General features: G+C 47.5%; 1 pseudogene; it reads left to right on the top strand.

The window, feature by feature from the left end:
* The first annotated feature begins 3497 nt into the window (after positions 1 to 3497).
* On the top strand, positions 3498 to 4967 carry LOC110571081 (annotated as a pseudogene).
* The last annotated feature ends 332 nt before the right edge of the window (positions 4968 to 5299 follow it).

Below are 5299 nucleotides of genomic sequence, written 5' to 3'. Positions count from 1 at the left end.
AGAAAGAAAGAAAGAAAGAAAGAAAGAAAGAAAGAAAGAAAGAAAGGCGGGGAGAGGGAGGGAGGGAGAAATTAGACCACTATCTTACACCATACACAAAAATTCACTAAACATGGATTAAAGACTTGAATGCAAGCCCTGAAACCATGAAACTCCTGGAAGAAAACATATGTGGTAAGCTATCTGACATCAGTCTTGGCAATGAATATTTGGATCAGACACCAAAAGCAAAGGCAACAAAAGCAAAGATAAACTATTGAGACTACATCAGATTAAAAAGCTTCTGCACAGGAAATGAGACCATCAACAAAATGAAAAGAAAACCTATGGAATGGGAGAGAATATTTGCAAATCATGTATCTGATAAGGGGTTAATACTGAAAATATGTAAAGAACTCATAAAATGCAGTAACAAAAAAACAAACGATCTAATTAAAAAACGGAAAGATGGGGCACCTGGGTGGCTCAGTCAGTTGAGTGTCCGACTCTTGATCTCAGCTCGGGTTTTGATCTCAGGGTGGTGAGTTCAAGCTCCACAGTGGGCTTCGTGCTGGGTGTGGAGCCTACTTAAAAAAAAAAAAGACAGATGATCTGAATAGACATTTTCCCAGAGAAGACATCCAGATGGCCAACAGACACATGAAAAGGTCACTGATGCTAATGACTTTTGCCCATGGACATGAAAACCATGGTGTGGTGGGGGCAACCCTCACCCCACGCCCCCCTGCCAAGCCAGTTTTGCACAATTTGTGAGTCCACTCCAGTATTCCTGACCCATAAGTGTGTCTGTCCTTCACCCTTTCCTCTGAACTGGTTGTTCCATCTCACAGTTCCGTCATTCAATCACTGAGTTCAGTAAGACATTTGGCACACGTTGGTTGTGTATCGTGTGAGACTCAGGATTCCTTCTTTGGTCAACATTATTTTTTAACATTGGTCTGCCCCAGGGCGCCTGGGTGGCTCAGTTGTTTAAGCGACTGCCTTGGGCTCAGGTCATGATCCTGGAGTTCCGGGATGGAGTCCCGCATTGGGCTCCCTGCTCAGCGAGGAGTCTGCTTCTCCCTCTGACTCTCCCCCTCTCATGCTCTCTATCACTATCTCTCTCAATAAATAAATAAAAATCTTTAAAAAAGAAAAAAGAAAAAAAAATTGGTCTGCCCCACGTTTGGCTGTGGCTGCCATTTTGCTGCTGCATTTTCCTGGGACCTTTGAGGGGGAAGCGTGGGTGGTGAGGACAGTGTCTCCTAGTCTTTTAGGACTTCATCGTTGGAATTGTTCTCTTGAGAGAACCAAGGCTGAGAATGAAAGTGTATGGGATCCCCCTCATCCTGGCCTGAGCTCTTCACAAGCTCTTCCCAGCTCGTGATCCTGGGGTCCTGGGGCTCTCCTGAACTTTCCATGTGCAGCCCCATTTTCTCCTCTGCATAATCCTCTCAGAGAGGTACTATTGTCCCCATTGAAGACAGAGAGAACTGAATCTCAGGGAATGAAACCGCATCCTTGGAATTTACGTGGTTGGCAAAGCCAGACTTTACACCCAAGACTCTGGACCGCAAGCCCAGGGTCCCTTTGATTATACCACAACTGTCTCTCTCTCTCTTTTTTAAGATTTTATTTATTTATTTATTTATTTATTTATTTATTTATTTATTTATTTATTTAAGAAAGAGAGAGAGCCGGGGGAGGGGCAGAGGGAGAGAGAGACTCTCAAACAGAATCCTCACTTATCACAGAGCCTGATGCTGGGCTCCTCACGATGCTTAGATCATGACCTGAGCCAAAACCAAGAGTTAGACGCTTAACCCACTGAGCCGCCAGGTGCCCCCACAACTGTCTCTTTAACACAGAAAAAGAAAATGCCATATGTGAGCAGCCTCTAAGATGGTCCCCAGGGATCCTCTCCTCCTGGCATTCATGTCTTTGTGTGATCTCCTCCCCTGAGTGTGAGCAGGACCTGTGACTTGCTTCTAACCAACAGAGTACAGCAAAGGTGATGAGATGTCACTTCTGGGATTATTCTATACAAGAATGTAATTTCTGTCTTCCTAGCAGACTCTATTCCTTGCTGGCTTTAATGAAACAAGCTGCCAGATCATGAATTCCTCATAACAAGGTCCGTGTGGCAAGAAAGTGAAGGTGACCTCCAGCCAAAAGCCAGCAGGGAGCTGAGACCCTCAGTCCATCTGCCCACAAGGAAATGAACCCTGACAACAACCATATGAGCTTGGAAATGGATCCATCCCCAGCAGAGCCTTCCGATGAGCCCCCAGTCCTGGCTGGCACCCGTGAGACCCTGAAGCAGAGGACCCAGTCAAGCCATGCCTGGATTCCCGACGAGCAGAAATTGTGGTAATAAACGTGTGTTAAATGTGTGTTGTTTGTTTGAGGTAATTTGTTACAAAGCAATAGATTACCAATACATTGGATCTTAGAAACATTCATTCATGCATTCAACAAATAGCTTGCCAGGCACTAGTCCAGGGGCTCAGCATACATCAGTGAACAAAATAGAGTAAAATTCTTGCTCTTCTGAAGTGTGCATTCTAGTGTTTACATGTGTATGTGTGGGAGGGGAGAGCGCGTGTGAAACAGTTGACATAATAAGTTACATAGTTATACAGTTACATAGTATGTTCCATGTAGCTACACAAGTCTGCTGGAGAAGAAAGAGGGGTAAGGTGATAGGGAGCCAGCCCGGAGTTTGCAATTTTAAACTTCTTTTGAGAAAGGATTTTGAGAACTACTTCAGGGAGGAGGCCAAGGAGATATCCCCGGGAGGAGTGCTTCAGGCAGAGGGTATACAGTGCAAATACCCTGAGGCTCAATGTGCCTGGAGTGAGGGAGGAGCAGCAAGGAGGATGGGGGAGGTGGGGGGGAGGGGAGAGGAGCTGACGTCAGAGGTGGGGGGTCCTGTAGATCCCCTTCGGCTACTGTGAGGACTTTTCTTTCACTCTGAATATGATGGAGCTCTCTGAGGGGTTGAGCTGAGCAGTGATGTGGTCTGACTTATATTTTTTATTTTTTTTGAAAGACTTTTTACTTATTAGAGAGAGAGCGTGCACACGAGCAGCGGGGAGGGGCAGAGGGAGAGGGAGAAGCAGACCGCCCACTGAGCAGGGAGCCTGATGCGGGGCTCGATCCCAGGACCCCCGGATCATGATCTGAGCCAAAGGCAGCCGCTTAGCCACTTAACTGACTGAGCCACCCAGGCGCCCTCCGACTTAAATTTTTAAAAAGCTCATCCCCATCATTACATCCCATCACTGCTGGTGCCTTCCGGCCCCCCGCCCACCCGTGCAAACTGGGGCAGTTTACACATCAGCCACACTGGCTGCCTTAATAAGCCAAGGGACTTGCCCTTATTTTTAAGTGGTTTTCTTGATCATTTTTCTTACTGATGCCTCCAGATCCTAGCCATCTGCTAAGGACAGCTCGAGCCCGACCCCCTCCCCCCCGCCCCGGCCTCCAGCCTTGACATCAAATCCTCCCCACGCGCAATGCGGTAAGCACCTCTGTGCCCTGTTAGTGTTGGTGCTTGCTTTGAACACTAGATCATAAGCTTTGCCAGGCAGGTCCAAGTCTTACCTTTCTTTTACGTCTCCCCACTGAGCCTGAGATACCGCTCTGTCAGGCTGGCTGGCACCTCGGCAGAGTTCTTTCCACCTCTCCCTGTGGCTTCTCTCAAAGCACTTCTCCACCTCCATGACCACCCCCCACCTCCTGCAGCCTCCTCCTCACTGCCTCCTGGCATGATGGCGCCTGCTGTCACCTGCATACTTCTATGAGCAATTATAGGTGGCTTTTTATTTCACGCACCTAAACATGGTCCTTGGGAAAAGAGTCACAAACTTTAGGGGAAAAAAATGGAAGAAGAAGAATCAGAATGGCTGGTTACCTACAAATGTTCTTTTTGTTGGGAACCACCTGGTTCTCAACATTAGGGTGGAAGCCAGGATTGGAGGCAAAGGGAAGCAAGGAAGCATGGCCCCTCCAAGGCTCCACAACTAATTTCGAATTATTTTTCTTAAGCAGTCTCCCCTCACCCCCCAAATGTGTGAGCCTCAGGGCCACAAAAACTGGAGGGGATTACTGATGGTGCTCCCAGCCCTTTGTCTTCCCTCCCCTCCCCTCCCTGGAGACAGCCCCGGGGGGGGGGGGGGGGGGGGGAGGGAGAAAGGAAGAAAGGAAAGTGAAAGGAAGAAAGCTTAGCTGATCAAGGGGGTACAGGTGAGAAGACCAGAGCACACAGGCCAGAGGGCAGGTGGGCAGGGCCTGGGTCTCATGGGCCTTGTGACTTGTACGGGCTCTCGTGTGACCCCACACACCCAGGTCCTCTCTCCAGGTTCCAGAACCCCTCCGGAGCGCACTCTTGAGGGACAGGCAGGTGGGGAAGCATGGCCATTGAGATCCCGAGGCAGGCGAGGCACCCCGCCCCTGCCCTGGCCCCTGGTACCTACCAGGTCCCTCTCAGCCTTGATGGATCATCATCTTCAACAACCTCGGGAAGCCTGGCTCTCCAAGTTCTACCAGCCCGACGTTACCTGGAGGCTCTGACAACAAACTGATTTATAGACATTATGCAACCTTATATTTTGTCTTCTCTGTGTGTTCTTCAGAAAGCGAACTTGGCATCTTAGATCTCATTCAAGTATTTGTGGAAACATTGGGCAGGTGTTTTGAAAATGTCTATGAGCTGAATTTAATTTTTTCCACGTAGACAAGGTTCATAATATTCTTGCTGAAATAGTGATGAGGGGAATGCTATTGGAGACCAACATGAATGAGCTCGTTACACAAATTGATGCACACAATAAACTGGAGAAATCTGAGGCTGGCTAGAGGGAGCTCCAGCCTATTCTGTATCAGCTGGGAAGAACGGGAACCTTCCTCAGGTCCCAAGAAATACTAACATTGGTGACATCAATATCATCAATATAAAAGTGCCAAATCTGCCCACTTGTAAGTAAAAAATTAAAAAGGCCACACTCCCAGGTGAAATCCAGGGGCAAAAGTCATCTAAGTTTACCATGTAGTTGTTCACCAAAAATAGAGGTGAAGAGTCTTCACTTTTGCTCTTGGATTTGAGCCAAGATACTGTATGGAGATTGTATAAAATCAGTATGGAAGTTTAATGTCTCTTTTCTTGCTCAGTGATTCTGAAGAAATTGGGTAGTTCCAGTGTGATATTTCTCTTTCTTTACTGAACTGCGTCCCTATGCCCACCTCAGGCACGCCTCTATGTATTGGCTACTACTGTATTTCAAAAAGTGTGTGACATATCTTTAAATTATGTACAATC

This window comes from Neomonachus schauinslandi, chromosome 1 (assembly GCF_002201575.2).
Source record: "Neomonachus schauinslandi chromosome 1, ASM220157v2, whole genome shotgun sequence".
NCBI classification, from domain to species: Eukaryota; Metazoa; Chordata; class Mammalia; order Carnivora; family Phocidae; genus Neomonachus; species Neomonachus schauinslandi.
Note: the sequence above shows the minus strand (reverse complement) of the source record. Positions and strands in the feature narration are given on the sequence as shown.